Genomic DNA, 17,437 nt, shown 5'->3' on the forward strand with positions numbered 1-17,437 from the left:
ATTACATTGGGAAAGAGGACCTAAGAGTGTTGATGAAATGTCCAAAAATGTTCCGAATCCAAGACGGTTTACTGGTAAGGAAATCCAAAGCTGGCCACGATCAGTGGGTGGTTCCTACCTCATTCCGAAGCCTGATGTTAAGTCGGCCCATGATGCGGCCACTGCCGGTCACAGGGGGTTTCACACAACATTGGAAATCTTAAGAGAGGTTGCATACTGGCCACACATGGGGCAGGACCTCGACCAATACTTGAAGGGGTGTCTTGTGTGTGCACAATTTCAGCCATCGTCCCTCACACACCGCGCGCCTCTCCAAAAGAGGGGGATGACACTGCCATGGTCAGATTTACAAATCGACTTCGTAGGCCCCGTGATTCGCTCTGCTAGGGGGAATAAGTACATGTTGACTGTGACATGCTTGTTTACCAAGTGGGTGGAATGTCTCCCAGCCCCAAATTGCAAGGCAGAAACAGCAGCTGCCCTGATGATTAACCACATCTTTTCCCGTTTCGGCCTACCTCAAAGGATTGAGTCAGACAGAGGTAGCCACTTCACCAGTGAAGTAATGACAAAGATGTGGGAGATACTGGGGGTCAAAAGGAAGTTGCATATTGCTTACCGGCCAGCTTCTTCTGGGGCAGTAGAGAGATATAACCGAACCATTGTGAGCATATTAAAGAAGTTTGTGGCAGATTCTGGGCCAAGTTGGGACATCCGATTACCTCTGGTCCTAATGGCCATCAGATCTACCCCTTCATCTGCAACCAAAATGTCACCATTCGAGTTGATGACTGGACGCAAGATGGTGCTTCCTCAGCATTTGCTCTACAGGACCCAAGAGCAGACACTGATAAATGCCTCCACAACTCATGAGTATGTGGAGAATTTAAGGAAACACCTTCAACATGCTTTTGCTTACGCTCAGCGGAATCTAGAAAGATCGGCTGATAGCATGAAGACCCATTATGACCTGAAAACTTCCAGGAAGGAATATCAGGTGGGAGACCGGGTCTATCTATACAACTTCCAAAGGAACCAGGCCAAGCAGCGCAAATTTTTGCCTTCATGGAAGGGACCCTTTGAGATCATCGACAAGATCTCCCCTGTGGCCTACAAGATCCACATCCCCAAAGGCGGTTTGGCAGAGGGGGAAGACAAGTGGGTCCACATAAACCAGTTGAAATGTTGCCATCCTAGGCACACTCTGCAACAACTGGAGGAATCCTCTGGAATCCTAGCGGGTACTGTCTCAGACTAATTCAGTTCCAACCATAAAACATACCACATCTAGTCTCTAAAATATTGTGATTTGCATGAAACTGTCTCTTAGTTATACTGTTTTTTTTTCAAAATAAGAATGTAATGTTTCGTTATGATGAAATGCATATGCTGCCCCACCATCTCAACAGTGGTGGAAAAACGTCTATGGGTAGGTATTGCCGCTTTTGCTTTATCATCCTAGGAGAGATGAAACCATGGAGAATGACCAAGGAGGATGACCCAGGGACCGGGAACGAAGATCCAATGGGCCCAGGGTACCGCCCAATCTTCCCATCAGGACCGGCGAGGAGAACCGATCGATCAGTACCGGATGGAGGAAAAGATGCTGAACTGTGCCATCTATTGGAAGAAGATGAGGAAACATCCCAGGTCTTGCGAGTCCCATCAGTGAAACAAAATGGCCATCGCAAGAGGGGGGCTTGTGGGATGTTTTTATCCACGCATCCAAGCCCTACCTCAAAACTGTGCAGTACTGACATGGAAAACATCATGATGGCCAGAGCTTCCCAGAAAATGCACAGGGAAGTGCATGAAGAATAGGCTGCCACCCATTTTGCCGATGTTATGGGCACAGAAGGGCACTGCCTAAAACCACCATTGGACTACCCACACAGTAGTCTGAAACCATTGGGAATGGCAATGCTGATTGCCAAAAGCAAACCCATGACTGTTGGGAATTCATTTTCTTAAATCCCAAAAAGGGGTGCAGTACTAGTACTCACCACTATCAGAAAGCCGGCGTTTTAAAACAACACCAGATTTTACTTTTTGTAGAAAACTGAATAAATGAACCCAAAACATGCCAAAGAAAGACTTACTGAGAGGTGGATACAATGTAAAGTTATATTCTGAAGTGACTTGAAGGTTTATAACAAGACTGGCTGAGCTGTGGATTTCAGCAGTTTAAGTAAATTTGGACTGAAAGACACTAAAAATCTAAATGTTTAAAAGAAATGAGTGACCTACTTTTGAGTGTCACATAGGTTGCAATTGTTTAAATGTCATAGTTTTAAACTTAGAATCAGCATTCTAGCTGCATATGTAAAATTGTTAGTTTATTTGAATGCAGAAAACTGGGGAACAGAAATGACATGTAGCTAAAAACTGGCTTAAAGAGATTCCAATTTTGCCTGGCAACTACCCCCCATCAGGAGTGAAACTTGAGTCACAGCTGTGTTCCCAGGCCTATCTGCCTTTTGCTGGCCACACTAAGGATATGCCATCTCTCTGATAATTGAATTAAGGGGAGCCCCCACAGAATACAGGAGCTCTGAACAAAGCCCTGTCCTGACTCAGGCAAATGTTTTATTGGCGGGAGTCGTAAATGGAGCTTCCTCCTGGAAGGACAGGGGAGGGGCACTGCCTGTGAGAGCAAGCTGGCTTGGCAGAACTGGAAAAACCAGAAATTCAACCTTGTGCTGGGGGGAAACCACACCCCTTTGGGGCCAGAACATAACTCTAAAAAGATGAATAACTCATAGTACGGACTTGTGAAAATTATTTAAATGACACCATAATTCTTGTGATTTTTCTGCCCACATTTTAAGACGTGTTAGGACCCGGTGGTATGTTCAGGGGGGTTTTAGCGGAAAAGAGGATATTACTCAAAATGTGTGCATGTGAAAAATCTGACACTTCATCAAGTAATGTCCATACTCCTTGCGCACATGTGTGTAAATTTGGGTTAATGTCCGAAATTGCAAAATCAGTTAAAAAGTGCAAATATTGCCATTTCTGAATGCAAGCTCCCAGGAAGAGCAGATTTGGACAGGGTATACCTCCTGTAATGCATGATGGGTGCATGTAATTTCAAACCACTGTGTAGCTATGAAATATGTTTTTTTTTATCAAATATAGATTGTGTGCAATTTGACAGGGGAGGATCCTCTGACCCATAAAACCTACAGCATCACTCTGACTCACAGTTCCTTCCCCAATCATGGGAGAGGGGAGAATTGGGCCAATGGCAAGTGGAGAGGGGTAGAGCCTAGTGATGCTGCACACACACCCATTTTAAAAACAGATAAAAGCAGACAGACAGGACAGATAGAGACCTTCAAATCCATTTGCAGCTGGAAGTTCTGCCGGGAAAATCCATACTTTACCTCCATCAATCTCTAGAGAAAGCTGTGCAGAAAGATCCAGACTTTAAATCCATCAATCTCCAGAATCCAGAGAGAGAGCAGACCCAGACCAGACCGCTGTCAGCAGAACCAGAGAGCTGAACCGGAGTCCAGTCCAAAACCTGACCAGATCCGTGGCGAGGCCCATTCTATTTCTAAATATATTGTGAGTACATAGCAGAACTGTGCAGAACCAATCTCTTAGTTAAAATAATATAATTCAAGCTATTTTAATCTAAGTAGAACTGTCTCCTAACTGTCACCTGTCATTTGTAAAGCTGTCACCTGTCATTTTCTAGTTGCAAGCTGCACTTGTCTTTTTTTTAACTTTAAAATTTCAAATCTGAAAAACGACCTTTATTTAATCGCTCATATCTCCGTAACCGTTTGTGCTAGAGACTTGCAGTAACGTTCCTCTGAAAGCTGGGAATCTTGGCTTTTCTGCGGACCTAGAACCGCATTCCTACCCCCTATAGTTTTGCCGCAATCGCGAAAAACGCACTCGCGAATTTGCCGCGATTTGCAAATTTCTCCACGTGTGAAAACAGCAGTTTTCTTGCTTTCATTTGCCAAAAATTCGTTTAACCTGCTAGAACCATCCTAGATCCTTGCTAAAGTGAGCCTGGACTAATATTAACTTGATACCACTCACCCTGAACCTCTAGGGGGAATTAAAAGCCTTTTAGCATATTTTTCACTTCATTGCCAGCACATATAAAAGCATTTTGGGCCTGTGTTTCCAACTTCTGTAGTCTAAGCTTGCTGGGGTGAACTGAATTACATTTGATTGCATTTCTGAGAACTGTGTGCTTTCCTTCCATTTCCTTGCATTGCATAAAGGGGGGAGGGAATTGCCAGAGAAAAGTGATTACATTGTTTTGTTGAAATCATATTGAGTATTTTCTGTATTGCATTTTCATTCAACATTACATCCATCTGAACTTATATAAAGCATTCTCTACCACCTTATTCTTCTGTTCCTATTCACAAGTGTGCTAGTGCCAGACTATCCATTATTGATTACTGCTCAGATTAAGTGTGATATTCAATTATTAATTTATTCTACAGCGTGATATATATATCTATTGTTTAAATTATCAAATAAACCTTTTAACTTGCAAAACAGAACTACTTCTGGGCTCAGTGGGGTCAGGGTTATTCAAAGAGAGGGGTGTTATATAGGGGTAGTCATCCAGAACGCATGAACTGGACATAAAGATATATCAATAAGGGTTTCCATTCAGTATCCCAGACTAGGCATTGACTTAGCTGTAGTGTTGAATTGAATCCTCTTACAGTTGTCACAGAACAAAGGATTATTCAGCCATGCCCTAACTCTGGCATGTGTTCATTGCCACCTTGTGAGGTACTTATTGTACCTTGAGACAGCTGCAGCTGACTTCTCTATGAGCTGTCCAGAGGAATTGATAGTATCCTGCTTCATCAGATGACTGACCAAGCCTGATTTGCATATGGTATTTCCCCTTCTGCAATGGCTTGGCAGGCTGAAAAACGATGGTCTGGAGGATTGCCCAGAGCTGTGCCTGTGGTTATGATGTATTCAAAACCTTCCAGCCATCAACTTTTGGTTGTGGTTTCATCAGCTGATTGTGGGCATCTCAGCTCATCTCTCTTTGTACCATTGTCCATGGTTCCTCAGCTTCTGGTGGTGACAGCCCTACAGTTAGGGAAATTGCGCAGGAGGCTCTTTCATTAATGACCACTGCTGGTCGTGAAACTCTAGTTGCTGGAGGAGATGCACCTGCTTTGCATTTTTGTGATGTGCATATATTTACCTTACTTACTCACCTAGAGCCCAATTCATGGAATTTCTGCTGTCCGGACATTTCGTCGAAAGACATTTCGTCGAAAGACATTTGGTCGACGTAATTTGGTCGAAAACCAAATGGTCGAATTTTTTATTTATTTATATATATATATTTTTTAGGTTGTAGTTTAGGGAAAAAAAGTTTTTTTAGAAAAAAAAGGGAGTTGGGGGGAGGACCCCCCCCCCCCAAAAAAAAGTGAAAATAAAAAATAAAAAAAATTCGACCATTTGGTTTTCAACCAAATGGTTTCGACCAAATGTCCTGTCGACTAATTTTTTTCGACTAAATGTCTGGCAACCGGAATTTCTTGCACGGTTCAAAGTGACTTTGCGCTGCTGGAAAGTGACTTTGCACTGCCAACACAAACCCTGATTCATGGAACTGTGAAAAGTGTATTTTTGCAGTGCAAGAGTCAGTACAGTAATTTTTGCATTACAAAATGATTTTGCACTGTCTTTGCACAGTTCCATGAATCAGGGTTTGTGTCGGCAGTGGAAAGTCACTTTGAACCGTGCAAAAAATTCCATGAATCGGGCCCATAATCTTTAGGCCCTGATTCACAGAGCGTTTTCCTATTGGATTGCACCATTGTAAAATGCTTCTGTGAATCAGGCCCTTAAGCTACATATAATGAAAAACGCAAGTGCTATGAATAACAAAAAGGGAATTATAAATACAGAGAAAAACAACTTGAACATCTTAACTGTTTTAATTTCCACACAAAAGTATTTTAACAATCAGTACCAAAGAGAAGTTTACCAGGTGGATCTAACATCAGTCTCTGTTTAGACCACATTTATGATTTTAAGAGAATCTTCATGTATATTTGTGTTTTGTGCAGCCAGGGATTACCAATTGCATACAAGAGAGCATCTTGCGCTCACCAGAGTTGCTATTCCTCCAGGTGTGATCAGTCTAATAACTGACAGTTCTGTTCAGTATTTTCTGCAAATCAGTGATCTCTGAGGAATCAGAATGATATGTTGTATTTGCGCCATTTTCAATAAGCTATCTAGCAGTTAGATATATATTCCAATTAGTACCCGGTAACGGCTGCTCAAAACAGGTCATGTTTCTATTTTAGACTTGTCGAAAGACATGGAGCAAGAATTTTTTGAAATGAGCCACCTACAAAGTCTCAACCGCAGGCAAACCTTTTTTGAGTGCGCTCAAAAATATAGTGAAAGGACCAACCTAACATAAGCGACTGGTCCAATGACACAATACCAGGGCACAGCCTGGAGGAGCACAACCTCCCCTTCTGCTCAAGAATCACCAGTGATTAGTAATGATTGCAGCAAAACCTATGGAGCAATCGACAGGAGCAATCCTGGCTGGGTTCAGCCGTCCAAAGCCATGCATTGCCTCTGCTCTGGGCAAGATAGAACCGGTGCCATCTTTTAATCAATCTCCGTTGAAGGTCATGAAAGTCACACACTTGTCATGATGTCCTTGTACCCACTCTTCATGCAGTGGATCCAGAAAAAAGACTAGAACGCTATGTGCAGCTTTCGGCTGAATGGCAGTATGATCAGTATGATCAATTAAAGGAAATGTATCAAGCTCGAGTTAATTAGCTTAATTTCGGCAAAATGCCTTAATAAGTAGAAAAAACTCAACCCATAAGATGCGTAAAACCCATAAAATCACATTCAACTATAAAAACACACACCCAGCAAACATGCAAAGCATTGCAGATGCTCTATCTTAAGTTCATACCACCACAGATGTAAATGTGAATTTTGGTTTACAGAAATCTCTATAACATGAGTCATAACATCGGTGTGCTAGGGGCCTGGCTTTTTCTGATTCGTAAAGCTGAGTCATAACATCGGTGTGCTAAGGGCCTGACTTTTTCTGATTCGTAAAGCTGAGTCATAACATTGGTGTGCTAAGGGCCTGACTTTTTCTGATTTGTAAAGCTGCAGTAAGGTATCACTGTATAGCCAGAGAAACAACTGTAGCCCATGGCCCAAAAAGGCCGAGCTAGATTGGGTTGCATGCGTTTCCGCTAAGGGAAAATCTAGAAAGAAAGACGCACACAGCAGGCTGTATGTGTGTGTTTGTTTTACTTTTGGAATAGTCAATCCAGCCCACCATTGGCTGGATAGAATGTTGGAAAAAGAAGGAAAGAACAAAAAGACAGAATTATCCTGACCAGGAATTGGCTGGGCAGGGGAGAGAGGAATCCAAAGCAGATTTGAAAAAGAAACAGTTTAAAAAAGACAGTTGAGAGAGAGTTAAAAAAAAAATGAGATAAGAAAAAAGAGACAGATGGAGGAGAAAGGAAACAACTCCCTTGGGGCGAGGGGTGACAAAGCCATGAGCGACTCCTCCATGGCCCACAGACATTGTAGCATTGGGTTATGTATGGGGAACTCCTACTGAGTGAACTGTGGGGCCGGGCTTTGTGGCAGCAGCAGCCTGGCCACCCAAAGGGCCATAGCAGATGTCAGCCCATCCGGGGGCCAGACCAGGCAGGCAAAGGAAGATCAAAGGGCCCAGGTTGGACTCTTCCAAAAGTAAAAGCAACGCATGCACAAACGCATGTAACTCTTTCTAGCCAGGCCCTTTTCTGGCCACTGGCTACACAACCATATCCGGGATTTACAATAGGTGAAGTAAGGCAGGTCTAAGTGATCTAAAACCTCACTTTCTCAGTATTGGCAACAGAGTAATACTCCTATATCCTAATAGTGCTTTCCTCCATGAGCGGATAGTGCAGGCAGGTTATTAGGAAATTTAAGGATTGGTTCCACTGGGCAAGGACATAACCAATTGGTAAAATAATGACATCTTAAACTCATAAATAAGGAACTATTCTTGCCCTTATGGATCAAGTCTAGTTATGTCTCCCTTCTGGTAGGCGAAGTAAAGAAAGCACAGGCTCTTTTGCTCTGCTTTATAAATCCCTGATCTTCCCTCAAGGATTCCCAAATGCTCATGAAGATAATGATCATGAGGTCTATTTGGAATAGACCGATTGGCTGAGGTTGATCGGCCAGGGCCCTCCAAGCCATACCATTTTAGAGAAAGATCGGGCTGCAGGGAGTCTGTGAGCCGATTTTGCCCTAAAAAAGCTACATCCAACATGGTCACCATGGTAATGGAAGGCTGCTGTAGGCTTAGACAAGAGAGCAATGGCAAGCGCCCGGGCAAGTGGGTAAGTCACAGGTTTTTGTCTTTTAATTCAGGCAGAGAGGGCGAGAAGTAGGGGCTCAGACAAGCAGGATGCAGGAGTGGTGGATGGGCACACAAGAGAGCAGCCTTCAGCTGCCTTTGTTTGTTGGCTTACACAGGCAAGCAGGGGGTGCATATGGAGCAACAGGATGGCTTGGCCGAGCCCATCCAGGTGCTAATGTATTGTCAAGGAATTCCATATTCTAGATTTCGCAACTATCGATGACCACCACAGGAGTTCGTTATGAATCTCATGAAATGGGTGACTCACAGGCGCCACGTCAGCAAAACAATGAGCCTCCTTTTTTCTATATAACTGTTTCAAACATGATATACTTACTGTATGTCAGACAATATTGTTTGGTGTAGCTACACAAAAGATGGCACAATAAACGTTAATATTTGTTAACAATACCATCCGAACATCAAATGTAAAATTAAATAAAACAATTCAGTTTCACATTTTAATTTTAAATACACCAATAACATAGAGACAGCATGGTGCATACAAGCAATTCAATACATATGAAACCAATATAAACTACATCAAATCTTCTGTTCTGTTCAGAAATGTACAAAAATATCTCTTATATTGTACCACTGATATGTGTGTGTCTGTGACATTGTTTATATATTGTCCTTATACTTGCAATACTAAGCCGTGGCACAGTTGTCCATCTTATAACTCACAGGGAGCAGATACATCAATGTGTGCAAACATCTTGATCAAGCAACATATATGCAAGCCACTGTATCCTAAAGAAAAAGTAGCTCTGCAGTGGGGACCCTGAGTGGGGAAGAGGAAACAAAACCTAGAATCCAAGGATGACTTGTTAATTTATGTTATGTTAAACATATGTGTAAAGCGCACGTACCCCAAAGGCATCATGGCGCTAGAGAAGAAAGAGGGACGGCGGCAGAATATAAAAACGGCCTAAAATAATAATGTTTTCAAGGACCAGCGGACGATGAGGTGGTCAGCAGTAGCTGGCAAAGGCCAGCGGAAGATCGTTGCACGTTTTGGCAGCCAGCACAGAAAAGGCACGGCCACCTGTGCGTGACAGTCTGGCACAACGGGTAGCAGGAAGGCAGAGTGGAATCAAAGGGGCTGGGCGGGAACATATTGTGCAAACTTTTCTTGAAGGTATTCCGCTCCCTTTTTGTAGAAGGCCCTGTGAACCATGCACATGGACTTGAAAAGGATCCGCTTTTCGATAGGGAGTCAGCAGAGTTGTCTGAGAAGTGGAGACATATGGGCTCGAAATGGCGGCTGCAGAACAGCTCGGGCAGCAGCATGTTGGAGCATCTGAAGCCAATTAATAAGATAACGCTGATGCCCAATATACAGCGAGTTGCAGAAATCGGTTGTGCCGAGAACCAGCGCGCCCCCACCCTAGCAAGAAACTTGGCTGCAACGAAAGGGAGCATTTTCCGTAGAATGCGTAAGTGCTTCTCGCAGGTGCCTATGTGCATGTCCTGCGGGCATGAGTTTCAGAAAATCCATTTGGCGCTATCTTGAGTTTAAAATTGTCTTCCCCACTGATGAAATTGTAACTGGAGCATATCCAGCACTGCGTTATTACATGCACGGCCTGCTTTGGATGCTTTCAATATCAGTGATAGAGTCATGCACCGAAAGACAGATTTTGCCTGCTTGGCTGAAACCTGGTTCAATGAAGCTTCTTGTTCTGCCAATAATAATTAACTCCCAATGGGGTTTGTAGTTATTTTTAAATGATGGACAAGCCGAGGAGGAGGTCATTAGCGCTCATTCTAAATAAAAGCTATCTATGCACACTGAAGAGCAGCATCACTGTTTTATCATTTCAACACTTTTTCTTTTAAAAAGTCACTTTGTGTTATCGCTGTCTTCATATGCACTGTTGATTCTAATTAATTTTTAAATAACATCACATAATTTATAACAATACTGTTCTTGTATTATTCCTAAAGCATGGGGTCATTTTCAATGAAATGCAAATTGCATTCATGTGACCACCAACGTTAGCACTTACGTGCTATTGGGTCCATTGCAGGCAATTTCTTTTCACTCACAAAGCAGAGTGTAATCGTGAATAGAAAATCAAGGTGACATCACATTTACTCTTCACTTTTACTGTCCACTTTCTGAGAAATAAAACACTACCTGCAAATTACCCTTTAACCAGACTGTGGTACAAAATGAACAAAGATAGACAGTTGAATTAAATGTTTGCTCCATACGTTTTCATGTATAATCATTTACATACTGACATCTGTTGAAGTAGTTATCTCACTGGACATTTTACACAGCTCTTAAAGCTCATTTCGTAGAGTTTTTTTTAATTTTTTTTTAATTTTATTTTATTGACTTAGTTTTGTAAAGAAAAACAAACTTTTTTGTCAGTTTCAAATCACTTGCGGTCCCCAACCCACGTCCTGCCATTAATGTGTTTTCCTTAAAGTTAGGCAGGCGTGGGCATAATGGATCATCTGCGTTAACTCCTTTTTCTTAGAAAGCTAGTATTTTATAGGGGATTATGCCAGTATCATGTCCATAAAGTTAATCACATTACAGGTTAACTGTACATTTCGTCCCGTTATCAAATATGACCACCATTCATCCATGTTGCCGTTTTTAGGTGCATAGCGTTCAAGGTGGAGGGTACGCTGTTCATTAATCTGTGTGCAGTCGATTATGAGATGTTTGATCGATTCAGGTTCTTGGTTACAAAAACGACAGTTGGCATCAGTAGTCGTGGGATCTTTTATTCTTCTTTTGTATAACCTGGTGTTGGACAAGTTAAGGCGGAGCCTTAAAAATTGATTCCGATGATAATGAGAGGGAAACTTAGACAGATATTTCGGTAAAATGCCTCTTTCCTGTTCGCATATTCCGTAGTCTAAGCTTGTGGATAGTGCTGCTCGCCTTTCTGCATTTTTAATCCACTTGGATTGCATGAATTTTATTTTTGCCAATTTCGGCGACCGTAGCACCAGAGGCAATTTTATATTTGCTTCTTCCAGGATGTCCAATAGGTTTTCTTCCCAGTTTTTTAGCATGGATGCAGAGGTATCGTTTTTTTTATTGGCCAGAATTGTGTAAGCAGTTGCTACTGGCACCATTCTGATTTTCCTCAGTAGTAGTATGGATTTCCATAGTACAATGGAGTGCAGGGAGTCGAGACCAAGTTCATGCCTCACAGCCACCATTGAAACGCATTGTGGTAGTTGGAGGACTTTACGCCAGAAGCAGCCTTCGACTTGTGCCCATAGGCTTGCCCTGATATTCCACCCTGTTTCACTCCCAAAGCATACTGCTGGGATCACTTTCTGTAAGTAGAAGGTCGTTACTGGTTGGAGTGAAAATTTCCCGTAGTTTAAGTGCAGTTTGCGACCTTGTAAAGCAAACATTTTCGTACGCAAGATGATTTCGTTTGTCCAACTCCACTCTCTGATCGAACCATTGAATGAAACACCCAGATATCGGATGGCTTCTGTGCATGATAGTGTTTCTTTATTGATGTACCAGTTGAACTTCACTTTTCTTAAGTTGTTTTTTGGTCCAAGAACCATCACTTGCGTTTTGTTTACATTTATCATTAGATGGTTTGTTGTTAGGTAGGCTTGCAGAGCTGCTAATGATCGTTGTAGGCCTATTTCGGTGCTATCAAGCAACACTATGTCATCCGCATAGATTATATGTGATACAAGCGTGCCGTTGATTTTTGGAGGAAAGCACCTCGTTATGGCAAAAGCTTCGGGTAAATCTGAAATAAAAAGTTTGAACAGTGTGGCTGCAAGTGGGCAACCTTGCTTCACACCCTGTGTAGTTTTTATTTCATCAGTTAAGTCTCCTTTTGCGTTTAGACGTACACGAATACTGGTTTTAGTATGTAATGCCACCAGTGGGGCTAATAATTCATTGGGACATCCCCACTTTTTTAGTTTATGCCACAGCAAGTTCCGGTTTATGCAGTCAAAGGCTTGCTTTAGATCAATGAACGCTAAAAACAGCCTTTTTTTCTGTTTTATTGCATTTAGTTTAACCAGGTTTAGCAATACCAAATTGAGTTCCACGCCGACTCCTTTGGTGAATCCAGTTTGTCTCTCATCGTAGATCTTATTTAGTTTTGCCCATCTTTCAATTTTTTCTTGGAGGAATGTGGCAAATATCTTCCCCATAGTGTCAAGCAGCGCTATGGGGCGATAATTTGCAGGATCATCTTTGTTTCCTCTTTTGAATACTGGAACGATTATTGCTTTCGTCCATGAGTGGGGAATATTTGATGTTCGGGCAATCTGATCAAATAGCACCTTGATGAGATTTGCCCAACTTGCTTTGTTTGTTTTTAACATAATGTTGGATACTCCGTCAGGGCCTGCGGCTCTTGATGATTTTAACTTTTGGATTGCGTGTAAGATGTTCTCAAGTGATTCTCTTACATCCCAGGAACAATAATCTATTTTTAGGTTTGGGGTTTTATCATCGCCAGTGTTATTGAAAACTGTGTCGTAATGAATTGTCCAGGAGGATGCGTTTACGCCATTTGCTAGGTAATTGGGTTGGGTCAGGCAACCATTGTTTATTATTTTCCATATGTTGGAGCTGTCTTTTTGAATTAGTAACCGCAGCATTAATTCTGCTTGTTCCTGTCTTCTACTGATTTTGAAGGATTTCAACCAGTTCCGATACTTTTGCCGTCTGGTGGCTATTAGTGATGGTAGATTAGTCCCTCCGATAGATTTTAGTTTTTTTAAGTCGGTGGCAAGTACTTTTTTCGCTTCATTTAGTGCTGGACTGAATGGATGGATGTGGTCTCGAATCGTTATCTTGTTTGTCTTTCTGTATGGATCCAGGAAAGCAGTATAATCTCTGTATAAATTTGTAGAACATGCCTCCATAAAGGCCAAGGTTATGGTATCAATTTGCTTATTGGTTATTTTTAGCCGATTTTGGGAAGAGTTGATATCCAATTGCATAGGATAGCATTGCTGCGTTGTTGTAGGGCCCATGTACCATGATAGAATAAGTGGGTTATGATCACTATTGGGCATTTTCTTTACTTGTAGGCCGGAAATCAGGGCATGTAGGTTATCGGATACCCATATATAATCTAGGGTTTTAGATATATCACCACGTTGCCACGTTGCTGCAGCGGGGATATCTCCTTTTGTGCTACCATTCAGCAGCACGCAGTTGCGAGCTGATATTTCATATGTCCATTTCATACTACGATCCGACCCTTCATATGGAATCACTTGTATGGCGTCCGTATTGGACTGATTGGATTTTGTGAACCATGAAAAGTTTAAATCGCCGCAGATTAGTATGAATGGTGCAGTAAATGCTGCATAGCAGCTGTCTATTTGGGTGGTTACTGACCGCAGGTAGTCATCGTCGGTAATCATTGCGGGATTCCAGTATGTGTTTACCAGCAACAGATGTTGTTTTCCTTCTAATCCATGTAGGGTATAGGACGACGCTTCAAGGGTAATTGCTTGAACAAATAAATTTGGATTCTGGATGCCGGTTACTTTCCATCCTGACGAATTTTTTATCATGGCAAGAAGACCGGAAAAAGGCCGTCCCAGTGTGTTTTTGCCCGCTTCGTTTAGGTATGTTGTATATCCGTCGCAGGAGGGCGTCTTTCTAAGCCATGTTTCTTGGAAACAAATAAACAGGCTTCTGATGTCTAGCGCTCTTCCTTCCCGAAATAGATGGGCAAATCCTCTGGTATTCCAAGTTGTTAATAATTGGGTCACATGCCTGGACCCTGCGTCATCCTATACGTTGTTTTTTTGTCTATAAGCTTCAGGGACCTGTGACATTTGTTGTTTGAGTTGGTTTCTCAGGTCTTCTCTTTTTGTAGCAGATGTCTTTTGATATTGGTCTTTTCCATGTGTCGATTTAGTAGAGACTGGAGAGCCGATTGCTGTGGTTAAGTTGAAGCCATAGAATAGTAGATCTTCTTTTGCTTCAAGAATTGGGCGCGCTACTGTTTTGGATCGCATGTGCAAAATTACCCAATCTGATCTGGATTCTTTTTTATATTCGACGATATTGATATCATCAGATCGAATATTCCTCAAGGCAGGTATACTGTGCAGCAGTCTCATCACATTTGTTCTGTTGAGATTTATTTCGTTTTTTTCCTCTAGTATGTTTTCGAGCTCCAGTTTATCCAGACAACCTGTAATATGGGTCTGTTGGTCAATTCTGCATTGTGTACCAGGTTGATTTAGAATTCTTGTTTGGGCCTTTGTATGTTTCGGGTTTAATTTTAGTAGTGAGTTTTCAGGTGATCTTTGAGATCGGCTCTTTATTTCTGTCCTGTTCATGCCGAACGTTTCTCGCCGTTTTTCAGCTTCATTAGTCCTTCTCCCAACAGGGCCCAAAGGATAGCGATCTGAGTGTGCGTCTCTTACTTCTCTAATAGATGGTATTAAAGTGACTCGTTCTCCTTCTGATGAGTCGCGCCTCTTAGAGACGTCATCAGTTTCTTGTTCGTTGTCGACAGAGTAAGTCGATAGATCACAAAGTTCAATTTCCCCTTCTATGGATTGATCAACCGATGGACTGATGTCATCTCTTCTGCGTTTGGTGGGTGGTTCTTTATTATCTGTAAGGTAAGCTGCTCCTGGCCTAACAGATTCTTGTGTGTCAGCTTTTTTCGGCGCGATTGTGGTTTTTTGTGCCACGAGACGTGGCGGTGTATTTAAGTTTCTTATGAATTTTTTTGCCTCGTTAGTTCGTGGACGTTTTGGAGCTGGACCTCTCTTTAAAGTTTTCAGAGTGGAGGATTGAATTGGCTTCAGTTTATCTGATAGTTTTGCTGTTTGTATTGTTCTCGCTGTGCCTGAAAAAATGTCAAAAGAGATTTTCTTTTCTGTTGATGCTACTTGTTTCACCGATGTGATCAGTGATGTGGTGGGCTCTTCGTTTTGCCCGGCTCCGACTGCCATGTCTGCTGCCTCATTTCTTGCGGTCGATCGTCGTTGAGCGTTAGTTGAAGTTGCGGAGCCCACTGTATTGTTTACTTTGATGGTAGATTCATCAGTAGAGGGCATTGCTTTCTCGAGTCTGATGCTTTCCTCGTTCCTGTTTGCGGTTTTTTCACCGCTAATCTCAGTGTCTGTGAGATTTTTCTCTAGATCGATTAATTGCATCTGTGGGTGATCATTATTCCCTTGATGCGTATACTTCCTCCCATGTTCGGCACGATTTTGACTGCCGGCAGCAGGCTCTCTCATTAAGTTGATGAGTGGTTGTACAGTGACATTATGTCTGAGCCATTTTGTGCACTCTAATAGTGCTTCAGCGAGATCTAATTTTTCATGTGCCTCCCGACGTGTGATTTCATTTAGACGAGAGTGCCATTGATGGGTCGACGCAGCTTCAAGGTCCAAACGATTGCTTAGATGTTCATTTCTCTTTTCTAAGGTCAACATTTTGTTGTTTATCACTGCCAGAATGGCGTTTTGGTCTTGTACGGATTCATTTAGGATCTCATATAATTTCATGAATGGCATTAATGCTATTGAGGTGGCCGCTAAGACATTATTGTGAATCTGAATTCCGGCCGCGATAGAAATGTTACCTTTGGTGTTCGTGTAGTTTTCAGGACCGTTACTTTCATTTATTTCCAATGGCCCAATTTCTGTCGAGTTATTTGCAGTGTGAATACCATTGTATTCGGCGTGTTTTTTGTTCTCCGTTTTATTCTGTTTGTTACTTAGTTGATGGACTTCAGGTGCGTCTAAGTTCAAATGGCATACTATGGAACCAGGGTGTGATGAAGATGGTGTTGTTTGAAAAATATGTTTTGCTTCTTTGCGCAGAGTGCTTGCCTTGCATCCAGGTGATTCCATACTAGCGTTGTTAGATGGAAAGCTTTCATTTAGGCGCTCACGCATTAGATTAAAATCTGATTTGAGTCGGGCTGTTAGTCGTGCTTCCCGCGCAGCAATGTCGAAAGACATGGATGTGCTCACATTAGGTATCAGCTGTGCTTTTAACTTGGGCATATTGTTTTCAGACCTTGCCCGGACAGCTGATGCGGCTTTGTTAACCGTGTCGTTAGGGGAACATCTAACTGCCTTGTTTGCAATGCATGTTGTTCCAATCGTGGCTATGTGCATTTGAGAAACATCTTCTTGAATAGAAAGCCTCGTGTCAGATGATTTGGTTGTTTTTTGAAGGTCTTGTATATTGGAATAACCTTGCAGCACTCCTGTATTTTTTGATATGTCATCAGGCTGGATGGAACTATTCTGTTGTTCAGGAGTTTTTAAGTTTCCGACTGATGGAGATCGCAGTGCCAATAAATCTGCATCAGTAATGTCAAATGAGAAGGTCTCGGAGACGTCTAGATATGCTGTTGGAGGATATTCTGGGAGATCAATTTGCGCAAGTGTAGGTGGAACAGGCGAGCGCGTTGTGGGTTCAATCCTGTTCTGTACTAGGTGCTCATTATGACTTTCTATAGTTTTTGTACATTTTGGGTCGAACACCGGGAACAGTACAGGCTGCAAGTTGGAATTTCCGGTTAGGCGGAGGGCCACTTTAGAATTTGAGCCGATATAAGCGGCACGATTTTTATTGTTTGCCTCAAAGTGGACCGATGCGGGAGGGACGTCAGCTGCTTCGTCCCCTGCAGCTCCGACACCCACTCTTGCCTCTATCGCAACTACAGCCTCAACCTCATCCACGGCTAACCCGGTGTGCGCGGCTGCCGTTGAGGGTGGCCGTGTGACAGCTGATGGTAATACCTGTCTAACTCGAGATGCGATTTGTTGCACACTAGGTGAGCCATCGTTCAAAGTCTCTGAAGGGATTGCTACTGGGTGGTCGAGGGCATACAGGTCAGCTTTTTGTGGCACCACGTTTGATGTAAGGTGGAGTTCGTTTGTCTTACCTGGCTCCTTTTTAGAGTGTTGTTTCCGCAGCCGGTTTCGCGTGTGTGCTCCCACACCTGTGATCTCCTCGCCTGGGGGCAGTTCCATCTGCCCGAGCTGCTGACGCCACTCACCAGACAGCCACAA

Source organism: Ambystoma mexicanum, chromosome 4q (genome assembly GCF_040938575.1).
Source record: "Ambystoma mexicanum isolate Mex_15411 chromosome 4q, UKY_AmexF1_1, whole genome shotgun sequence".
In the NCBI taxonomy this organism is placed as follows: domain Eukaryota; kingdom Metazoa; phylum Chordata; class Amphibia; order Caudata; family Ambystomatidae; genus Ambystoma; species Ambystoma mexicanum.